Genomic DNA, 25,275 nt, shown 5'->3' with positions numbered 1-25,275 from the left:
ACAGACTTGCTCGCTCCCTCTTTTGGAAGTCATAAAAGGCCATGTATGCTTCACATTTTATGGACGCCAACCTTGTGTTGTGACCGAGGGGCTGTGTGCTCGGGTGACTAACATTTTAGTAAGTGTGAAAGCTAAGAATGAAAACTTGATAATGCCCAAATGATGTAATGTGCCGCTTCAGTCCCAGTAAGAGATTCAGGGTTGATAACAGGGGTCTGGTTACACTACTCTGAACCTGCAGATGACGACTGCTTGTCTTTTTAAACCTCACTAGCGACAAACAATTGAATAGCACACTCATTCAGGATTGCTGAAGTATGTTTTCATTTTGGGTAAAGTCTGGAGAATCCCCCTTGTGATCTGTCTGCATGGCCAGAGAGCATGAGATAGTTATTCCATAGACAGGGATGATGTGTTGCAATAGAAGGGCCTTTGGTTTATGGTACGTTGGCCTAAACTGGAGCCGTTGCGACTGTGGTTGGGGCTGCCTGTAATTGTGCACGATTTAGCACAGCGCCGCAGACTTACAAACATGATTCATTTGGTGTTACTGGGAGCCTGCAGGCTAAAGCAAAAAGAAAGTGCGCTAGGTATTCATTTAATTTTACTACTGTACTGTATAGACTTACTGTACAGATCTATATTTTTTCATAATGCAATGTGTAGCCTACCCAAAACACATTAGTGTTATTTCAGCGCAATTAATTATATATTTAAAATACATTGAGCACTATAATGCACTTGTGTGCGATTTTATTGCATTTTTTTTAAAACTCGACACCTCCTTATGTCGGACAAACCGGTTTAGTGAGGAGCTACTGTATGATTATGAAAAGCTTTTTGATAGAAACACTTTTGATTTGGGGGTGAAGGTAGGAGTCCCACTATATAATCTGATGGAATTAAACCACTTTTCATTATTTATTCGAAAAAATGTCGCTTGACTCTCGCAATGCTAGAGATCTTGCTAAGATGACGCAACAAATATTTAAATGAGTGTATTGCTGCTCTCTTTATTCATATTTTCTCTTGGTACATATGACAAAATGTATACTTTGCGAATTGTTGCAATAGAAATGCAAATTGGTGTATGTTTGCACTGCGACTGGCCCATTTTAATACATCTACCCCTGACAGTGCAGCCTGCCTCATTTGGCCACCAACAAAATGTAACAAAAAAAACTCAGATAGCATTATACAAATAATACTCACAGTGCTTTCTTATGGAATGTATTGTAGTGTTGCGTGGAAATTAAGCAGGCTCACACAGGTTTCACAGGTTCTAGAATGTAGTGGTTTATTTGGCTGGGACTACACTTAACAGGTAAGGCGTGCTGCTTTACCAGCTAGTGGTACTACAGCTGTGCAGTGCAGTGCTAGTCTGACTGTGACAAAATAAACAAAGAAAAGAAAAGAAAGTCCAAAGCACAGTGTTTTGACCGTATGCCACAGCCAAGTAAGTACAGTCTCTGGTTTTCCTTGGTTCTTTTTCACTCCTGCTTCTTTCTGGCTCTCCTTGGCTTTTTCTCTCTAGCCTTTCTCTGTTCTTTTTATTCCAGGAACAGCCTGTTCTGCTCATCAGCCCATTTCTTTCAGCAGCAGCCTGTTCCTCTCAGCAGCAGCCAGTTCCTCTCAGCAGCAGCCGGTTCCTCTCAGCAGCAGCCGGTTCCTCTCAGCAGCAGTCGGTTCCTCTCAGTAGCAGCCGGTTCCTCTCAGTAGCCTGTTTGTCAGAAGCAGCAGCCCCTTTTCTCTCAGCAACAGCTCCAGCAGTAGTAGCCCGCTACTAATCCCTGCATCCAGGCCATGCCCCCTGGTGCACCAGCCACCAATCCCAAGCATGCAAGGTCCCAAATGTCCCAATTCATCTGGGTGTGTACTGTGGCTCTTTGAGCAATGCTGATCACTAATACAGCTCCTGAACCACCAAGTTCTGAGTACCACTGCTCTAGAGGGCAACAGCAGTTAATTTGGGTTTGTTGCAATTGAGACACATTTTAGTACTCAGCTGGGGACTATCTTGAGCTCCTTAGTTTGTTGCAATTGGTATTAACTTACCCTAGTGTCAGATTTAATAAAAAATACAAAACAAAACCAAGATAAAATTAGCATTTGGGATCAACATCCCCTAAATTAACCTACTTCAGGGCTCCTGGAGTCCCAGCATCCTCACAACGACTCTGGCCTCTTCAAATGGCCTCGGCTGGGCAATGCCTTCACGAACACAGTCTTGGAGAGGAAGGTTTCCGTGTAATAGTTCTCTCCATGGAGCAGTGCTTGACAGAACACAAAACAGGGGCATGGTTGTTTATTAATACTTTAAAAGGTACAAGACAAGACTTCCAAACAATTAAAGTTGAAGGGAACTGCCAACCCCTATAAACAATTAAATAATGGCCTAATTTATTCCTAATTCAAGTCTGAATGATAGATGTGTTGGGTTTATTTCAATGATCTAAACAGCTTTAATAAGTCACCCCTGGGTGGAAAATATCATTACACGTAGAAGTAAACAGACCGAGGCTGAAAGACAGGTTTTCATGCTATGAGTGTTGATATAACCCAGACAATACTCAGGTTTACATGCTTTGAGTGTTGATATAACCCAGATAATACTCAGATGCTTACAGTCCCATAACTCTTATTAAATACTGCTTTGTTGTTAACATATTGTACAGGTAAACATCCAGCGATATTATTTTTGCTATTCGTAACCAACCTTTATTTAGTCAGTCCATTGTGATATTCACTGAAAAGAGAGAAAAGGATGGAGAGAATACTGTTAAGTGGGTGACCCTTTCTTAGTTTGCAGTTGAACTGAATTCTGAGAGGTGCCTCAGGTAAGCTTTTTTTTAAAGCAGGTGAAGTCAACCACACCAATATTAGAGAATAAAGCACGGTGAAATCTCAATATGGCACGGGTGATGTCATGATGTTGTTGTTCATCCACAAGAGCTCTGTAGATCATTTTAACTGGTTGTGTGATTTGCGTTTACTTTGCAGCACAGAGTGAGGCTGGAAATCGGTGACTCAGAACAGAAAACAGAAAAGGGAAAACAGTCACTGTTAGATTAGAAAGATTAAACAATACAATAATAGTAAAACAAAGCATTGGAGGAGGGTGTTCTTCCACACTGAGAAATAGTACAACTGTAAACTGTTTTTATTCTCTTTGTGGTCTTGGGATGTGTGAGTTACTGGTCACTGACTACACTGTGTAACACTTTTTTTTTTTTGGTTCCTGGGTAGTAAGTGTTATTTCCTAATTGCTTATGCCTCAAAAGTATAGAAAGTGGCTATTATTCCCCACAAACTTTGCTTTTGTGACCAGGACAGTGATATTTTGAAATTTACCTATTTTCCAGAACATTCCAGATAGATTCAGTGCTGAGTAAACTTGAAGTAACTTCTAGAACTTTCTAGAACTTTCCAGTAATATAAATAATAGTATAAATACAGGGGCCTTAAGCCCACCAGTTCAGTTTAGTTCCAGCTGCCTAAGTGGATACATATCTGCATTTTTCTGAGATGGCATCAAGAGGCTGCAAGCATCCGGCAGACGCATTTTGCTATGTCTGCGGCCAATTTATCAAGACAAGAGCAAAAAAGTACTCCGTGGAAGCATCTGCTAAGATGTGTGAGGCCTACAAGGCATATTTCGGCATGCCTGTCGGGGATCAAGACAAACCCTGGGCACCTCATTTCACCTGCGAGCACTGCAAAAAAACTCCAGAAGGTAAGATGGACAATTGTTGCTCGGAATTTTATGTTATAAAATTTGTTAAAATTTTTAAAATTGTAAAAGTTTTTAATTTTAAAATGTTTTACAATTTTCAATGTTATTGAAAAAATATATCATATATGAAAAATGTTGCGAGAATCTCTTACACATTAGTCATGGGTGAAATAAATGTATTTTTGTAGGATGGTACAGAGGGGAAAAGAGAGCCATGAAGTTCGCTATCCCAAGAATTTGGCGGGAACCCACTGACCACTCAAGCAACTGCTACTTCTGCATGGTGGACCCTTCCAAACGTCGGACTGGCAAGAATGCACCTGCTATCACGTATCCGGACCTTCCTTCATCCATTGCCCCGGTGCCACACTGCCATGAGCTCCCCGTACCCACTCCTCCGGAGAGAGAGCAGCCGTCTTTAGAAGAGAGCAGCAAGTCAGAGAGCGAGGAAGACGTTGTAGATCCAGATGACAATTTCAGAGGTGGAGCTGAGGAGAGAAACCCATACTACCCCAACCAAAAAGACCTCAACGACTTGATTAGAGATCTTGGTCTCACCAAGTCCAATGCCGAGCTTTTGACGTCTAGGCTCAAGCAATGGAACTTGTTGGATGAAAGTGTGCAAGTTGCAGATCAGAGGAAGCGTCACCAACCTTTTTCCAGCTTCTTCACCCGTCAAGATGGGCTCTGCTTCTGCCACAATGTGACCAGTCTGTTTGAGGCAATCGGAATCGCCTGTAACCAGAATGAGTGGCGCCTCTTCATTGACAGCTCATCCAGGAGCCTCAAAGCCGTGCTGCTCCATAATGGTAACAAGTACCCGTCTCTTCCCCTGGCTCACTCGGTGCACCTCAAAGAGGATTACAACAGCATCAGGACCTTGCTGGACGCCTTGAAGTATGATGAGTACGGCTGGGAGGTCATAGGAGACTTCAAAATGGTGGCATTCCTGATGGGTCTCCAAGGCGGTTTTACCAAGTTTCCCTGCTATCTTTGCCTTTGGGACAGCAGGGACACCAAGGCGCACTACCACAGGCGGGACTGGCCACAGCGGACCGAGTTCTCTGTGGGGAGGAACAACGTCAAGTGGGAGCCACTGGTGGACCCCCGGAAGGTGCTGATGCCACCACTGCACATCAAATTGGGCCTTATGAAACAATTTGTCAGAGCTCTAGATAAGGAGTCGGCAGCCTTCAAGTACCTTCAAGACTTCTTCCCTAAGCTGTCTGAGGCAAAGGTCAAAGCCGGTGTCTTCATCGGACCACAGATAAAGAAGATCCTGGAGTGCAATGAATTCCCCAAGAAGCTCACTAATAAGGAGAAAGTGGCTTGGAACAGCTTTGTCGCAGTGGTTCGGGGCTTCCTGGGCAATCACAAGGCCAAAAACTATGTGGAGCTGGTTGAGAATCTGGTGAAGAACTACGGCACAATGGGCTGTAGGATGTCCCTCAAAGTCCATATCCTTGATGCTCATCTTGATAAATTCAAGGAGAACATGGGAGCATACTTGGAGGAGCAAGGCGAGCGCTTCCACCAGGATATACTGGACTTTGAACGCCGCTACCAAGGACAGTATAACGAGAACATGATGGGAGACTACATTTGGGGGCTGATTCGTGAAAGCGATTTACAGTATAATCGTAAATCTCGAAAAACTACTCACTTCTAAATCTTTTGTAGTCATTTTTGTATTACTTTAGTATAAATACATGTTAATTTGGATTCATATGTTGTTTTTTTCTGACTTTATGTGAACGAAAAGACACAAATTCACCCATTTTTTCATTGGAAATAAGTAAATTTCAAAATATCACTGTCCTGGTCACAAAAGCAAAGTTTGTGGGGAATAATAGCCATTTTCTATACTTTTGAGGAATAAGCAATTAGAAAATAACACTTACTACCCAGGAACAAAAATTGTGTTACATAGTGCTATTAGACCAGCAAACTAAGTGAAAGGCTTGCGCATCCATCCACTCTTAAACACTCCATAGTGCTGAATTTAGATATAATTCAGGTTTCTTTTAGGCACTAACTAGCAGTCATTCACCTACATTATTGCAATGTATAGAAAAGAAGCATCTTGAAATGTATAGCAACAAGTGAAAGAATGTGCAGTATCAGATTATTATTATCTATAATTAGGCAGTTTATGTTTTTTTTTGTGTGTGTGTGTATATATATATATATATATATATATATATATATATATATATATATATATATATATATTTACCTGGATAAGTGCTCCTGGTTGAGGATATGGTAAAGGATGATCTTTCCAGTCTTTTGCCGGCAGGAATGTATTGTAATCCAGCTCTTCTTGGTCATTTTGAAACCTAGATATTACAAAAACTTACACCTCAGTTATGTGTTACTGGTTTGGGTTTTTGTTTAGAAAACTAACTAAATATAGTGACATTTTACAATGTTTTTATGAAGCAAAATGCTTGTAAGTTAAGAATACATTAGCTAGATGTGACACTGCAGTTCTTCTGTGCAGTTTAAGTAGTGCATACATGATAATAAAGAAAGGTTTATGTTATTCAGTGTCAAAAAAGTTCTTCATCAAATTGCATTTCACAAATCAGTCAGACACACAAAATCTCAGCTGCCAGCAGAGGAAGCCAGACACAAGTTTAAAAATATTCCCTATTTATTATTTCAGACTTACTTTGCCATGATTTCTCTCAGCAGATCATCAGCCACAGGCAGCTGGACAGGCAGGAATCCGCTCCTACACAAACGTGTGAAAAGAACAATGTGAAGAAAAAGTTTTATTTAATGAAAAAAACATCACCGACATCTGGTAAATATTAAGGCAGGTGGCATTATAATTATAGGAAGAAAAAGTAACGTAGATTTATAGGACTGGAAACAACGTGAAGAGGAATTGGCTTTTCACAGCAACTGGTCATCAGCATTTTGTTTATTCTTATTTGATGATAACTGAGATTTGAACAGAATGTTCAGCCCAGTGAAAGAAAGCTAAATGACCAGATTCTGAATTCAACATCAAAATGAACTTAAAGTACAAAGTTAGTTTGTAATCTCTTGAAGACCGGCTCTTATTTTTAAAGGTGATCAACCTGAGCTAACCTGAGGGCCACATGTGAAGCCCTGAGAGACCCTTATAACACAGCTTGGTTATATGAAGCTGAATTCTTGATAATAAGACCGTCTGTGTCATGTTTACTTATCTCTATGCAGTTGCTCTGAACTGATTATACTGCTTATAATGTAGGGGCCATAAGTTGACCCTTGATGGCTGCATGTGGACCTTAGGTTGCACTGCAGTGTCACATCTAGCTAATGTATTCTTGGCTATAGGGTAGTGTTATGTTTGAAACAGCAAAAGAGAATTATGCACAAGACAATACTTTTTCCGGTCGTTGTGCACAAAGAAATCAGCCAGTACTAAGGAGCTTTTGAATGTTTTTTTCCTCAGCTGCTCCTGTGCCACAGACACCAGTAGGTCGGTATCTTCTCATGCTGCTCACGGATGCTGTAGTGGAGCCCCACAGTCATGATCTCATGTTCAGAGAGCTGATCCTCTGCCACCTTAATCGGAGATTCCTGGTGATCAGAAACACTGGTTATACACAACAATGAACATGAATCATGAACATGATGAACAACAATACAATATTCATTTTTATGGCGCTTTTCATGACAAACTGCATTAGCTCTAATTTAAGTTATGAATAGGGATGCACATATATAGTGTCTGTAATTGTAATGTAACACAACAAAACATTCATTTAAACTTTGCATTCTCAAGGGACATTTTTTACAGTTGTTCGCAGCACGTTAATCCAAATTGCATTACTAAAACTTTTTTTTGCATTTAATAATGAGAAATAGCAAACAAATGTATATATTATACATAATAGATTTTCACACTGCGACTAACAAAAGTATGTAATGCTCCTAGAATCCATTGGGTATTTGTTTTTGTTATTCCATCCTCCATCCACTTAGGTGTGCAAATAGCTTGATAATACTAAGCTAACCTATCTAAACTAAACATCTGAGCAAATCTCATAAGCCTTAACTTATTTACCTAAAAGGTTTTGATACTCGCTATATAAATATTAAAGGGTACATGAGGACCTTTTTATTTTATTGTGTTACATGTTCCCACGTGTTGCTACAACTGTTTACGTAAGGTGTGTGTACTGTTAATTATTATTATTTTTTTTTTACATTTTGACCACCTTTTTAAACTTATAAATTGCATTCCCTGCCTCAAGATTGCTTCCCTTGTACCTGCATGGACCTCTCAGAACTACATTTCCCATCATCCTCTTGCTTACATATGCAATTGAGATGGATTGACCAGTTGTAGCAACACATGGGAACACGTAACACAATAAAATAAAAAGGTTAAGAGAAAAAGAACTATATCAGTGCAAATATAATTAGAATGTATTGTTTTATAGACTATACGTCGACAGCTCAGGAGAATTTAATTTTACACTACCTTCTAAATAAATTTTTAAGAAAAAACAATCGTGGATCTACTGCATTTGATCTCATCACATAAGAAACAGCAGTGCTTATACTGTAAATTATGAGAAAAAAATAAGCAAAGCCCATAAAACTCTGCTTCTATGTGAATTAATATGTATAAGGAGCCAGAGTGTTTTTTTCCTTTCCAACGTGTTCCCTAAATAAGATCGGTGATGACAAGCATTAAATGTGATTTTTCTCCCACATCCAGTAACTTGAGAGGCAAAGTCTCAAGTGGGATTAAAAACATATCTAATAGCCTGTCATCACCTAGCCTCTTTATAACACTCCCAGTTTATCTCAAACAGAAATACATCATACAAACAATATACATGGAAACAATATACATGGAAAACAAAAGTGGTAAGCCCTGTCATGTGAGTGTACTGCAGAGACGCGTGTGTTTCCAACCGCTGGCGAAAACAACATTGAAATAGGTAAGTGAATTACAGTTAATTTTTAATAGTTTTAATCTTTGCTTGCTAAGGTAACCAGACTGCACTTAAAAATAGTCATTTAGAATTCATTTGTGTGCTGGGCTGTGTTGAATTGGGAGGCTGATTAGAAACGTGTGTTAAGTATACGGCTCCAGACCAAAGGATAGTATAAATTGACAATCAGTGTACAACTAGAACCGTCAAGAAAGATTGAAACTGCCCATGGTACACCCTCGATATTCAAGTGCTTAAGTCTGCCTGCCACAAGCTTGAGTGCAAGTGGAAGTCGCCTGGACTAATGGTTCAACGAGAGATCTGGACCAACCATCTCGCGAGCTACAGGCGTGCGCTCGCCGTGGCCAGGGTGAAGTATTTCTCTAAAATCATAACTATGGGACATGGTAAACCCAGTGTTCTCATTAAGACCACTGACCAAATTCTACATCCAGCCAACGACAGATCCATCTCCCATTCATCCTCCTCTCTTACCTGTCATGATTTCTCCTCCTTCGGAACAAAACTGACAACATCTATTCTACGCTCTCCCATCACAAACCCAGTTTACTACTTGACCACCTCGAGGCTCTTCCAGTTGCCCCTCCTGCACTCTCTTCCTTCTCTCCTCTCTCCATTGCTGATGTCTCCGGCTTACTGTTGAAATTAACTACTGCCACGTTCCCCCCTGGACTCCTGGCCGACTAACCTTGTTATTCTCTATGTGTCTGATCTTGCTCCTTCCATTATGCACACTCTCAACCTGTCCCTAGACTCTGGCTTGGTTCCTGCTGCCCTTAAACTTCCTCTGTGTTTATGCTCCTTGACCTAACAGACGCTTTTTACTGTATAGCATGCATTATGTATTTCTCTGTATTTAAAGTATTATGGATTTTCTTGTTGTTACTCCATCTTGTAAAGCACTTTGTGATGATGGTCCACTATGAAAGGCGCTATATAAAATAAAGATTGATTGATTGATTGATCCCTCTGCGTGCTTCTCCATGTAGTTGAAGGTGTACTCGTCAGTGTTCACCAGCTGGACGTTGTACCCATTGAAAGACAGCTTGGCTCCAACAAACAGGTCCTGCGTCTTGAAGTACTCTGACGGCTCGATCTTGAACAGCTCTTGATCTGGCTTCTTTATCCGCCCTCTTTCCAAATACTTGCCTCCGATTACCCCTGCGACAAATGACCAGTAACTCAATTTCTACAAGTGTTTAGAGATCCTGCATTGAATACATGATTTCATTCTCACTGCCGCTGAGTGAATATTTTTCTCTGAATTGTGGTATAAACAGAAGCACTGTGTTTATTTCTCATGATGTTGACCGTGAGCAACCCATTCTCATTTGTGAGTTACATTGAGAACACCAGAAATGTAAGCAATATGACACAACTAGGTGTACACTAGTAAAAATACACACTGCTAGGTGCACTGTAAGACAAGGCAAAGACGAGTGCCACAGCCACCCTAGAAAACATTTAGCTCGTTGTTGTCAGGAATCATGTTCAGCCAATCAGTGTTGTGCTTACCAAAGCCATTTTATATAGAATATATGTATATAATTATATGTAGAATTATATGTATATAAATATATGTAGAATATATGTATATAATTATCAAGGGTGTTTAGGAGAGTTTTGAAGCTGGGTATTGTGTATTTGTGAAACCGGAGGCTCGGTCTAAAACCTCAGAGTTTAGAAATACAGGAGCATTGCATATCCGACCATCACATAAACACCCTCATCAATTAACCGCCTCGCTAAATAAATAAATATTAAAAGTAGGCTACAAGAGTACTGGCATTGGCAGAAAATGCAGCTTCCGCGATGGAAACAGAAAGAAAGTGTTACAGCAATCAGCCTTTTGGTGCGTTCCCCTTTAAGAGAGGTGGGCTGTGTGCATGTGTCACTCAGCAGTGTAGCAGTGACGTTTCAATACACCAGTCGAGAAAGCTTTTTTTTTTGTGCATTGTGTTTATATGATGGAGCACACACTTGCAGATATTGGCTGCGTGTTGTAGTTTTTAAATGCATTTGAATTAAAGCAAGCTTAATAAACGCAATGCTTACCAACCGTTTGTTTAAAATAGCCAAAGCAATATTGAAACCGAGCTGCTTATTGGCTGTTGGCTGTTGGCAACATCAAGAAAGAGCGCAAAGTACCATGACAGAGATATTAAGAAAGCAGAACCAGGGAGGCAGGGACTTCTAGAGTTAAGAAAGAAAGCATCAGTGCAGGTTACTGTACATTTAACGTTTGTTTTGTATTTTTTTTTTTTAAAAGCTTTGCATGGAGATGGCTTATTGCAAACCACATAGCAACACTGTATATTTGTAGCCTAATTAATCTTGTTTACGTTTGCTTACTTTTAAAGCAAAATATGACCCCATGTTTAAAGCAGTTTGCGTGTTGTTTTTGTTCAATAACCTATTTGTGGATGTGTAAATGCTTTTTCTACACGTGTTCGCAAATCTGACTTTTTCACATATCCGCCTATACCACAGTCCACTGGGGGTCAGATATGCGATGTTGTACTGTATATATTCTGTTTGTTTAACCTGTTTGTTTGGCCCTTGTGTCTATTTTGTTTTGTGTCTTGTTTACTGTTTTATTATTTATTCAAAAGTGCAAGAGCGAGTGTAAACCTGCAACTCTCCGAGTCTGAGTATCTTCCTGGTTACAAACAGCTTGCCAGTGACATCATCCTGTCACAGTTGGCTATTTGTTAAAATGAATACAGAATAATGAACCACAGAAAGGTTGTATAAAGGTATTTGTGAATCGAGAGCAATAGATTACCTGAGTTCCTCTGTGGAGGCTCAAACACAGCAATGGTGTCATCACAAAGGAAGTAGATGTCAACAGGACTGTCCGTAATCATTATGGCAACGAAGTGCAGCACACTGCTGTCCAGTCCTTTTCTGGAAATTAAATGTGAAATTAGCAATTTACCTGTGCTCTATAAAACTGAATCACTTTCATCCAAAGCAGGCTATGCAATTACAATAAATATGTTGACAAGATGTACCTGACTGTTCTGTACAGTATTGCAAAGCTATTTGGAAAAGAAAAAAATTGTACTTGAACTTTTTTTTTTTTTATTATTCTAAATTCTTTAAAAACGTCACTTATATATTTACTATTTACTTCTTTGATTTGACTGTACATATTTCCTTGCTTGAGGTTTGTAATTCCACTATTTCACTGTAACACAGCAGACAACCGATCCAGACCATCTCATTCATGGAATAACTACAATACTGTGTGAACGTTCATGGTATATCCTGTAGTCCTCTATAATTCATGTATTATTGTAAGTAACCACACACATTAGTATTTTGAAATGTTCAAGTACTGATTATTTTTAGTAGTTGCTTCCACAAAAAATAAACTACAATGTCATTAAACTACACCTGACTTCGTGGAAAGAAGCCTTTTAGTCAATCAAGTTCGATGCAGGTCTGCCATTGGCACCTTTTTTAAAAAGTGTTTCTCTACCTGTCTTTCTCCATCATCTTCCTGAAGTCTTTCTGAGGTGGTTTCGGCATCAACCCTAGGCATGAGCACAGCGAGTCCTCCTCCGATCCAAACCCATTGTATGGGGGAACCTTCTTTTCCAGTCTAGGGCCTGCAGAGGCTCTGTATCTCACTGGAGTAAAGTCCTCTGTGGGAAAGGAGAGGGAAATGTTATAGACCGTAGATCTGCAGTATTCAAACCTTTAGCTCTGGATTATATATATGTGTGATACTCTTGTAGCAGGAAATTGTCTGTCTCAAATACAACTGTGCCTTTAAAACAGCTGCAGGATCGGCTTTGCAAGAAATAATGACGCGTTGTGTTGTTGCAAGTCAAAAACTGTAAAACAAATGCTGGTTCTACTGTGTACAGCACATCATCCCAGGGCTGCTCCACTCTTAGATACAAGTTATATTAGAACTTTTAAGTGCCACATAAATATCACTTTTGATCAATTTTAGAACTGACTTCTTGCAGCAATGGCAATAGTTCTACCGAACATTACCAGTCTGTCATTATCATCTTCTTACTGCCATCTAGTGGTCATGAAGATTGTAGCAATTATGCAGATCATTCCTAAATTATGTCCGATGTTTCTGTTCTACATTGCACTGGAAATCAATGGAGGAGGACAGCAACTACCAACAGACAATAAGGCTCCATTCCAGCAGTCAGAGTACGAAAACTGAATAGCAACCACCTTTAACATTCTAAAATATATAGGCTGCCGCTACAATTTTTTGTTGTGTGGCCCCTAACTTTGTTTTTTTTGTTTTTAATTTCTTTAGATTATGAAATAGCACATTCATTTTTTACAATGCACAATCTACAACTCAGTTTTATTTTTTCACATTACTGTAAATTACATTCAAGAAATACTCACTGACCCCATATTTTGTGCGGTAATATTCCTTGGTGAAGCCGTCGCAGATTCACCTTCCTCCCCCGACACATTTATCACAGCCCCTAAGGCCAGGTCACAATACTTGTAGAACTCTTGATGCACAGCTCCAGTCTAACACATTGGGAAAACGGGTTCATTAAACTGCATTCATTTGGTGATGTAATACTATTTTAGGATAAGAAGATTAAAGGAAAGATTAAAAGTGAGTAAATGTAGAAACATTTTTTGCATTGGCAGGAGAAACTATATGCAATTTTTTGAGATAATTGTCTCCGAAGTACCCCAAAAGGTTATCAATTTACTAGGAATACAGAGTGAGGGTGGGACATTTATTGATCACTATGCCCCTTGTTTATGTATAAGATATGATTTTGTGACTGACCAGTTGGACAGGAATAGGTTTTTGTATCTGCTCATTGACTAGACTGGACTGTATAGCTAAGCAAGTGGAACAAGCGCCACAGAAGGAAGCTGCAGTAGTTTTGAAAATCAGAGATCTGCCTGTCTCATGAGAATGGTCCCCTCTTCACAAATAGACAAGAGAATTGAAAGACGTCCCACAAAGAAAGTGGCACAACAGAAGTTTTCCATTTACTAACAATGCAGAATGACTGGGTAGGATATGTGTTCTTCGTTTTACTTCAAAAATAAATGTATGCAATAGTAACTGACAAGACAGGTGTCACGTTGAATATTGTCCCGGTATTATTAAAAACAGACACTCATTCTGCATTGGTAGGAAATGGACATTTGTTTTTTTTAACTCCTTCATCTATTTTTGAAGAGGGTCAGTTAGATTTTATGAAACGTTGCTTAAGCCACAGTGACTTTTTTATTGGACTGGCAATAGACTTTATATGTGAAAGTATGGCAAATTTCTTATGAAATGTTTTATGTTGTTCATGGTATGGTCAACTACAGGGTGTTATTTATATTCCCAGTGCGATATATATATATATATATATATATATATATATATATATATATATATATATATATATATATATATATACAGCTCTGGAAAAAATTAAGAGACCACTGCAAATTTTTTTTAAATCAACATCTCTACATGCATGGCAGCCATTCCATTCCAGTGTCTGTTGAATTCCAACACAGGCACACCTCATTCTACTGAATGAGGTACTGATTAGGGGATCACCTGAACCAAATCTTATTTAACGAGGAAAAGTATAAAAACCACTCCAGTGGGCATCACAATAGGACCAGCTGAATGGCAAAACAGTGCTAGTAGTACCTCAAAAGTAATTGGAATCCAAAAATAACTATTGACCATGCCCAAAGAGTTGAAAAGTTTTGAGTGAGGAAAAGAAGGGTTCAATTCTGGCTTTACTGGCAGAGGGATACAACGAGCGTCGCGTTGCTTCCATCCTTAAAATTTCAAAGACGGCGGTTCATAAGAACAAGATCAAGCCGCACACATTGGTGACAACAAAGCTATAGACCGGCAGAGAGCAAAAATGACTCTCCACTGACTGGGATAACCAGCAACTCATTCGAATGTCACTCACCCACCGTAGGATGACATCAAGTGACCTACAAAAAGAATTGCAAACGGCAGCTGGGGTGAAGTGCACGACGAGGACGGTTGGAAACAGTCTCTTACGGACAGGGCTGAAGTCGTGCAAAGCTAGAAAAAAGCCCTTCATCAATGAGAAGCAAAGAAGAGCCAGGCTGAGGTTTGCAAAAGACCATAAGGATTGGACCGTAGAGGACTGGAGTAAGGTCATCTTCTCTGATGAGTCCAATTTTCAGCTTTATCCAACATCTGGTTGTCTAATGGTTAGACGGACACCTGGAGAGGCCTACAAGCCACAGTGTCTCGCACCCACTGTGAAATGTGGTAGAGGATCGGTGATGATCTGGGGGTCTTTGTGAAGGACACATGAATCAAGTCAAGTACAAGGTTGTCCTGGAAGAAAACTTGCTTCCTTCTGCTCTGACAATGTTCCCCAACTCTGAGGATTGTTTTTTCCCGCAGGACAATGCTCCATGCCACACAGCCAGGTCAATCAAGGTGTGGATGGAGGACCACCAGATCAAGACCCTGTCATGGCCAGCCCAATCTCCAGACCTGAACCCCATTGAAAACCTCTGGAACGTGATCAAGAGGAAAATGGATGATCACAAGCCATCAAACAAAGATGAGCTGCTTGAATTTTTGCGCCAGGAGTGGCATAAAGTCACCCAACATCAATGTAAAAGACTGGTGGAGAGCATGCCAAGACGAATGAAAGCTGTGACTGAAAATCAGGGTTATTCCACCAAATATTGATTTCTGAACTCTTCCTAAGTTAAAACATTAGTATTACGTTGTTTAAAAATGAATCTGAACTTATTTTCTTTGCATTATTCGAGGTCTGACAACACTGCATCTTTTTTTGTTATTTTGACCAGTTGTCATTTTCTGCAAATAAATGCTCTAAATGACAATATTTTTATTTGTAATTTGGGAGAAATGTTGTCAGTAGTTTATAGAATAAAACAAAAATGTTCATTTTACCCAAACACATACCTATAAAAAGTAAAACCAAAGAAACTATTAATTTTGCAGTGATCTCTTAATATTTTTCAGAGCTAGCTATATATATATATATATATATATATATATATGTGTGTGTGTGTGTGTGTGTGTGTGTGTTTCTGATATGCCTTGTTGAGGTTGCCTACCCTAACTGTTTCAACCTGACTAAAATAGATTAAAGGCAGTAAATGATTAATGCATGTTTAATATTTTTCACCAACCTTAAGGCTATCCACAATGTAGCACCCACCGTGTCCAATGGGACCAAACACATTGAGAATGGTGCGATCTGCTATTTCACCAGGCTGATGTTTAGGAGCTGGTGCATGCTGTAAAAAAAAAAAAAAAAAAAAACACTTGACATTTTAGAAAACCTTTGTACACCTTGTAAAGTGATGCTTTATTATCACCAAGCTTGTTTCTGAAATTAGTCTGTCACAAGAGGCAGTGCAGGGAAAAGCAAAAAATAAATACATCTTTAATTCACACTTTCAGAAACAGTTAGCTCACTGCCGCTGCTGGATAGCAAGGCTGCAGCCTGGAGCTACTGCAGCCCTGTCAATCCCAGTATGTGTTCAGTGTGGAGTAAAGCAAAGCTTGTCCAGGCAGAAAGAGGGAGCATTAACCATGAAAAAAAAACATCACTGCATACACAACCATGGACAAGCATCGCTGCATACACAACCATGGACAAGCATCGCTGCATACACAACCATGGACAAGCGTAGCTGCATACACAACCATGGACAACCATCGCTGCATACACAACCATGGACAAGCATCACCGCATACACAACCATGGACAAGCATCACCGCATACACAACCATGGACAAGCATCGCTGCATACACAACCATGGACAAGCATCACCGCATACACAACCATGGACAAGCATCGCTGCATACACAACCATGGACAAGCATCGCTGCATACACAACCATGGACAACCATCGCTGCATACACAACCATGGACAACCATCGCTGCATACACAACCATGGACAAGCATCACCGCATACACAACCATGGACAAGCATCACCGCATACACAACCATGGACAAGCATCGCCGCATACACAACCATGGACAACCATCGCCGCATACACAACCATGGACAACCATCGCTGCATACACAACCATGGACAACCATCGCTGCATACACAACCATGGACAAGCATCACCCCATACACAACCATGGACAAGCATCACCCCATACACAACCATGGACAAGCATCGCCGCATACACAACCATGGACAACCATCGCTGCATACACAACCATGGACAACCATCGCTGCATACACAACCATGGACAACCATCGCCGCATACACAACCATGGACAAGCATCACCGCATACACAACCATGGACAAGCATCACCGCATACACAACCATGGACAAGCATCGCCACATACACAACCATGGACAAGCATCGCTGCATACACAACCATGGACAACCATCGCTGCATACACAACCATGGACAACCATCGCTGCATACACAACCATGGACAACCATCGCCGCATACACAACCATGGACAAGCATCACCGCATACACAACCATGGACAAGCATCGCCACATACACAACCATGGACAAGCATCACCGCATACACAACCATGGACAAGCATCACCGCATACACAACCATGGACAAGCATCGCCACATACACAACCATGGACAAGCATCGCCACATACACAACCATGGACAACCATCGCCCCATAAAACAACCATGGAAAAGCATCACCCCATACATAACCATGGACAAGCATCACCCCATACACAACCATGGTCAAGCATCACCCCATACATAACCATGGACAAGCATCGCCGCATACACAACCATGGACAAGCATTGCTGCATACACAACCATGGACAAGCATCACCTCATCACAACCATGGAAAAGCATCGCCCCATAAAACAACCATGGAAAAGCATCACCCCATACACAACCATGGGCAAGCATCACCCCATACATAACCATGGACAAGCATTGCTCCATACACAACCATGGACAAGCATCGCTGCATACACAACCATGGACAAGCATCGCCCCATAAAACAACCATGGAAAAGCATCACCCTATACACAACCATGGACAAGCATCACCCCATACACAACCATGGTCAAGCATCACCCCATCACAACCATGGACAAGCATCACAGCATACACCTCCCCCTTTTATTTTTTACACAGTATGACCACCTGGCTTCCAATACAAAATTGCAGGTTTTTATAGACTTGCAACCATACATGTGCAGTTAGTTTCAAATTAATTTGGTCAGCTTTACGATTTGTAAAAGTCTGTGACGAGGTGTGCCTGCCCCTGTGTTTATTATTATTATTATTATTATTATTATTATTATTATTATTATATATTATTAGTTAAATGTTATTGTTTGGTAGCGCGGATGGGGTTAAAGCCCCATCACTCTAAACTTGTGTGTAATGTAGCCATCTCCAAATTAAGTGATTACGAATTTGATGATGGTCACATGTATAAAAGCACAGCAGCCGCTCAATAGGGGGAGAGAGAGAGAGAGAGAGAGAGAGAGAGAGAGAGAGAGAGAGAGAGAGAGAGAGAGAGAGTGCCATCACAAAGGTAAACAATTGCTACTCATGCTGGAGATAGAGCATGATACTTGTTTGTATAGATATAATTGTTTTGGCCATCGTGCCCTTTTGTTTTGTTAAAGTGTTTTGTTTCATTTTATTTGATTTATTTAATACATACACACCCAGCCCTTCGTCCTGCAGTACTGTACCTCTGTTTACTTCCTGGCCTGTGACATAACCACTCAGCCATCCATGACAGTAAAAGATGATATATATAGTACTGTGCAAAAGTTTTGAGCAGGTGTGAAAAAATGCTGTAAAGTAAGAATGCTTTCAAAAATAGACATGTTAATAGATTATTGTCACAGAGACGGCGTTGCGGGGACCCAGACCAGAAGAAAACACAACCAGAACAGAGGTACGGTGCAGTGGCGTTTGCGCCGTTTTATTAATTAACAAAAATAAAAAATATATATATTTGAACAAAAAATAAACACTTGCTCACAGAGCACAAATAAAACAATTAAACAGAATAAATCACGAACACAAAATAAATGCTAAGGTCAGGCTGAGCAACTGCCTTCCCTGATCCTTATTTTCTTTTTTTAAATCTCTCTCGCCTCTCGCTCTCCCGTTCTCCACTTCTGAACACATCTCTCCTTGAACATGGAGAGCTGCAGGCTTTTTATACAGGTGACCATGTATTAGCAATAAATTAATCACTTAATTAATTCGGGAGATGGCCACCTTCTGTATGGGTTTTAATAAGGTGGATGGGGCTTCCCATCCACAATGCAAAACAAAATGCACGGCAGTTCGCCATCATTTATAAACAAATACAGTTTTAAAACAATAAACACAAAAATGCACGGCTGCGATGTCATACAAAATAATCAACAGATACAAAATAACACAGGGGCGGAGGGGGAGACCCCATTCTAAAATAAATGCTGTGCAGGGCTGCTCGCCCTGTTACAATTATATTTATCAATTAACAAAATGCAAAGTGAGTGAACAGAAGAAAAATCTACATCAAATCAATATTTGGTGTGACCACCCTTTGCCTTCAAAACAGCATCAATTCTTCTATGTACACTTGCACACAGTTTTTGAAGGAACTCGGCAGGTAGGTTGGCCCAAACATCTTGGAGAACTAACCACAGTTCTTCTGTGGATTTAGGCAGCCTCAGTTGCTTCTCTCTCTTCATGTAATCCCAGACAGACTCGATGATGTTGAGATCAGGGCTCTGTGGGGGCCATACCATCACTTCCAGGACTCCTTGTTCTTCTTTACGCTGAAGATAGTTCTTAATGCCTTTCGCTGTTTGTTTGGGGTCATTGTCATGCTGCAGAATAAATTTGGGGCCAATCAGATGCCTCCCTGATGGTATTGCATGATGGAGAAGTAGCTGCCTATACTTCTCAGCATTGAGGAGACCATTAATTCTGACCAAATCCCCAACTCAATTTGCAGAAATGCAGCCCCAAACCTGCAAGGAACCTCCACCACGCTTCACTGTTGCCTGCAGACATTCATTCGTGTACCGCTCTCCAGCCCTTCGGCAAACAAACTGCCTTCTGCTACAACCAAATAATTCAAATTTTGACTCATCAGTCCAGAGCACCTGCTGCCATTTTTCCGCACCCCAGTTCCTGTGTTTTCATGCATAGTTGAGTCGCTTGGCCTTGTTTCCACGTCGGAGGTATGGCTTTTTGGCCACAAGTCTTCCATGAAGGCCACTTCTGACCCGACTTCTCAGGACAGTAGATGGGTGTACCAGGGTCCCACTGTTTTCTGCCAATTCTGAGCTGATGGCATTGCTGGACACCTTCTGATTGCGAAGGGAAGTAAGCATGATGCGTCTTTCATCTGCTGCAGTAAATTTCCTTGGCCGACCACTGCGTCTTATGCCCTCAACGTTGCCCGTTTCATTGTGCTTCTTCAAAAGAGCTTGGACAGCACATCTGGAAACCCCTGTCTGCCTTGAAATTTCTGACTGGGAGAGACCTTGCTGATGCAGTACAACTACCTTGTGTCTTGTTGCTGTGCTCAGTCTTGCCATGGTGTATGACTTTTGACAGTAAACTGTCTTCAGCAACCTCACCTTGTTAGCTGAGTTTGGCTGTTCCTCACCCAGTTTTATTCCTCCTGCACAGCTGTTTCTGTTTCAGTTAATGATTGTGATTCAACCTACATATTGAATTGATGATCATTAGCACCTGTTTGGTATAATTGTTTAATCATACACCTGACTATATGCCTACAAAATCCCTGACTTTGTGCAAGTGTACCTAGAAGAATTGATGCTGTTTTGAAGGCAAAGGGTGGTCACACCAAATATGGATTTGATTTAGAGTTTTCTTTTGTTCACTCACTTTGCATTTTGTTAATTGATAAATATAATCTATTAACATGTCTATTTTTGAAAGCATTGTTACTTACAACATTTTTTCACACCTGCCTAAAACGTTTGCACATTACTGTATATGTATGATACATAATTTCAGATTGACTTTTGTATAATTCAGAAAAAGGAGATACTTATACCGTTACTACACACTCACTATAAAAGCAAGCCGTGTAATAAACAAAAATAGAGAACCCTGCTCCATCTTTTGCACCTGTTAAGGGGGTGTGCCTGTGTGAAGCAGAAGGTAAGTTGTGTCATTATTGATTCAGAAACATCATATCTTTCTGATTACAAGTAACCCATTTGACTGGAATACTGGCTGTAACAAAAAGCACTGCCAGGCTTGGCAGTTGTAAAATTGGAAAATACAAAAAGTTACAGCTAGATGCTACTGGAATCTCTCTGGGGGCTGTTCAGACCTGTGTCTGAAAAGGAACAGATGTTTATTAATAGCAGTTGTGAATAAAAAGGATGACACAAAAGTGACCATTTGGAACCACGACATTGCTGTCTGAGCTAATGAAAAGGAACTGTTCAGCTAACTGCGACCATAATAAACTCAATACCTCTTGGGTGGACACTTCTCTAGCAATAGTTGGCAAAGATACTGATTTGGTAAACATTTCTTATGGCTACTCAGGGACTGCTAAGCATAAAGATATCAGTATGTTTGCTGTTCTATAGTCTGCATGCAGGTAAAACGGAAGCAGCAGCAACAAGAAATCATGACATAATCATCAGAATCATTAACTGTGCTGCCTTTTTCTACCAAACCGGAACACAGAAATATCATAAAATAGTACAACGATACTGTACATAAAATAAATAACCATCCAGTGCAAAGAAGCAAAACTAAGTAATACTAATAAAGAAGAAATATATTCTGTAAAGGTCACATATGATAGAAATGTTGCAGTTTTTTTTTAGTATGTCATTTCAATTATATCTGCCAACTATCTTCACATGGTCCTCACCTTAGGCAGTTTGTTCCTTTGAAGGAACATGGGTGCCGCATCCCTGCCTGAGTTGGCCTGCACCACTCGAATCTCGATGGTGTCGTCCGCCAGGAAGCAGTGCAACGTGAGCTCCCGAGGGTCCTCGAACATTGTGTCCGAGTCATCCCAGAAACAGAAGAATCGCAGGACGTGCCGGTCGTGATCCAGGAACTGCTTCAGCTTATTTAAGCGCTCAAAGGGCCGTAGGGGCTTCAAGCTCTCCTGCATCTACAAAACAAAATAAAAAATCCTTTACACATGATACTTTCACATGTTTATTCAGCAACATACTACAGAGCAGAGGTAGTCATATTCCCCTTTGACTGAAAATGATTATCAGGGCTCCATCTCCTATATTTATGTATGCACTGTATTTGCTCAAAATAGTACCTGGGTGCTTATTTTCTCAATCTTCTCTTTAAGTGGGTGGTTATTTGAATAAGGATGTCTATTAGAGAGTATATTCCTTTGAGAATATATTTATATATATATAGAAGAAATATATGCTCTGTAGTATGTTGCTGAATAAACATGTGAAAGTATATATATATATATATATATATATATATATATATATATATATATATATATATATATATATATATATATACAAAGGATCCCACAGCAGCCCAAGGTACACAATTGGGGTACAGTAATTTTCAAATAATTCACTCAAATATTTTAGTGGTTGAATCCTGATCTCCACATTGTTTTAATTTCTAAAGTTAAACGCTTGGTCCAGTGGCTCAGACAAACCAAAGGCACAGGTTTTAAATTAACTAATGCATACCGCAGGTCAAGTGAATGATGCAAAATCTTAATCTAGGCTTCAACTTTATTGCAGATGTTGGTTGATGATAGTAGATAATATAGATTTTTCTTTTAAATAACGTATATATAACCTCCTTATTGTATATTGAGTTTGCGCTGTATGCCGTGTATTTATGTAGTATAACATAAACTTGTCCCTTTGCAATTAATATTTATTGCATTATAACTTATTCGTCATAATGTAGCCCTTTAACATTTCAACAATGGTTTCTGGACTAAAAATGTTTTAGCAAACCTTAACACAAGTTGCAGGAAGGCTACCCAACTGAAGACGAGAGAGGCAACTCGATCCTTCCCATTTAGATAAGTCGATTATTTAAATAGACCCCCCACCCCCCCTTAGCTCATGTCAAGCTCATCCCAAAACATTTCAATGGGGTTAAGGTCAGGTGACTAGAGAGGCCAGTGCAAACCTGTTGTTCTTCTTTCTGATTTAAGTAATTGAGGTTTAGTCTGGCTGTGTTTAGGATCATTATCATGTTGAAAAATAAATCTTCAGTCACCTTCCTGATGGCACTGCATGATGTTGAAGAATGGAATTAAATGTACCTTCTATTTTAACTACAAAACATTTTTACTCTCTCCTCACTGGTCTCCCTGCTTTGGCTATCTGCCCCCTTCAGCTCATTCAAAATTCTGCTGCTCATCTTGTTTTCTCCCAACCTCGCTACTCTCATGCTACCCCTCTGCTTCACACTCTCCTCTGGCTACCTGTCTCTACTCGCATTCAATTCAAGACCCTTGCTCTTGCCTATCGCTTTCTTCATTACACTGCCCCCTCCTATCTCTAATCCCTTCTCGCCCTCTCTGCTGGATAAAGGCATCTGCCAAATAAACTAATAATAATAATAATAATAATAATAATAATAATAGACTCCAGACCTTCTCGTTATCACCTCCATTACACAACATCCTGACAATATCTTGCCTGTTTTTCTTCACACATGCTGTTTCCTCTTGGAGTTGAAAAGTTAAAGCATTGGTTCATCTGTCCAAACCACTCTTCTCCATTGCTCTTTTGACAAATATGCATGATTATTGCCCATTCTAGTTTTTGATGTTTTTCTCGTCTCAACAAAGGTTTTTCAAGCTGCATCTTCCCATCATACCAGCTTCTCAAAGATGTCTCTTTACTGTTTCCTTTGATATGGTGACTTTTGATGTGGATTGAAATCAGCAGCAAGTTGAGTTCTGGATAGCAAATGATTAGCACTGGACTTTCAGCAATCATTCTGTCTTCTCTTTTAGTGGTTTTCCTCTTTCTGCCTCGGTCACTTCTCTTTGCATAGCTACCAGTTTTCTGTATCTCTTAACTGTGGTCTGCACACCATTGCGTAAAACATTGACATTTCTTGCAATTTTCCTTACGGAATACCCTTCTTTGTGAAGGTAAATATGGATACACGATCATCATATTTTATCGCCATCCTCTGAGGTTTGGTAACTCACTTACTGTACACTCCTCCTCTACACTCTTTCTGGCTCGCCATTTTAAAGAACACTGATTTTCACATGGCTCTCTTGTCTCAATTAGTTTAGATTCCGAAAGCTGTCTGTAGCCTTCTGACTGAGAGAGGTAATCGTTTCATGAGAGAAACTTGTTTATAATAGCAGCTTCTTTATAGCACTGCTTCTTCCATCCAGCTGAAGAAGGACTTGTAGTCCTGATATAATTATTTGTTTTGTCAAATTATTCATTTTTATGTAACTACATTAATATTTCTTATATATATATATATATATATATATATATATATATATATATATATATATATATATATATATATATATATATATATATATATATATATATATATATATAACACATATATGCATATCTATATTATTTACTGACAAAACAAAAAAGTGTAGTGTATCGTGCTTTGTGCATTGTGTGTGTGTGGGGGTCTAACCTGATTGCAGACGGTGCTGTATGGGTCTTTGAGGGTGAGCACTGGGGGAGTTCAGTCACATGCATCACAGAATGCATCACAGTCCGTGATAGTGAAGGTCTGGGAGTAGAACATCATCTCCTGGTTGATGTTGATGTGCTCCAGTGTGTAACGCTCGTCATCGTATGGCGGTGGGAGGGGAATGCGGTGACGCCGAATAAAAGTACCTAGTGAAAATCAGGCATCCGAATACAACATACTACAATACACAGCATCCATCTATAGATGCTTTAATGTGCAAGCATCTTTACTGATGTGTGCAAGGTGCTTTACTACTGCAGTGAACAGTCCCTGCACCACATACCACCCGTTGGCCCAACTGGGTACTAAAGTGTTTTCTTACATGTCAGAAATGACTCTACTTTCCTATTATTGGCGAGCCAGAAAGAGTGTAGAGGAGGAGAGTACAGGTCCTAGGTGTTTACAAGACTGATGATTAGTTTTGTTTTGTTTGTTTTTTACCAATATAATTTGATGACTAAAAACACAAAACTATGGTAAAGTTTCATACCCTACGAAAAGTAGCTTTTTAAATAATGCATTCAAATACATATTTAATATTTTAGAAACACATTTGGTTGTATGATGGCCCTTGACAAATAAACGTATTTTAGTCATAAACTATTTTGTGACTTTCAATTTTGTACCGGTATCTTAGCAGGGACCAAACAACGCACTCCCCATAGCAACCGAACAGTTCAAACAGAAAGTTCTACGCAGTCTGACCTACAAACACACGTTACAAATATAATGGCTTCTGCATTCTGTCAACATGACGCTATCTCTGCTGCCGGGCAATTCCTTCAACAGAAACGTAAGCACATAGTACAAATTATATAATTTACTGAACTGAGAATATGTGAATGTCTTTTTTTTATTTAAACATAGC

The 25,275-nt window shown here is 39.9% G+C and overlaps 1 pseudogene; it reads right to left on the bottom strand.

Moving 5' to 3' along the window:
- Window positions 1-7,177: 7,177 nt before the first annotated feature.
- LOC121321065 lies at window positions 7,178-24,563 on the bottom strand (annotated as a pseudogene).
- Between the last annotated feature and the right edge of the window lie 712 nt (window positions 24,564-25,275).

This window comes from Polyodon spathula, chromosome 9 (assembly GCF_017654505.1).
Source record: "Polyodon spathula isolate WHYD16114869_AA chromosome 9, ASM1765450v1, whole genome shotgun sequence".
Taxonomy (NCBI): Eukaryota; Metazoa; Chordata; class Actinopteri; order Acipenseriformes; family Polyodontidae; genus Polyodon; species Polyodon spathula.
The sequence above is the reverse complement of the archived record's forward strand: the minus strand, read 5'-3'. Positions and strand labels throughout refer to the sequence as shown.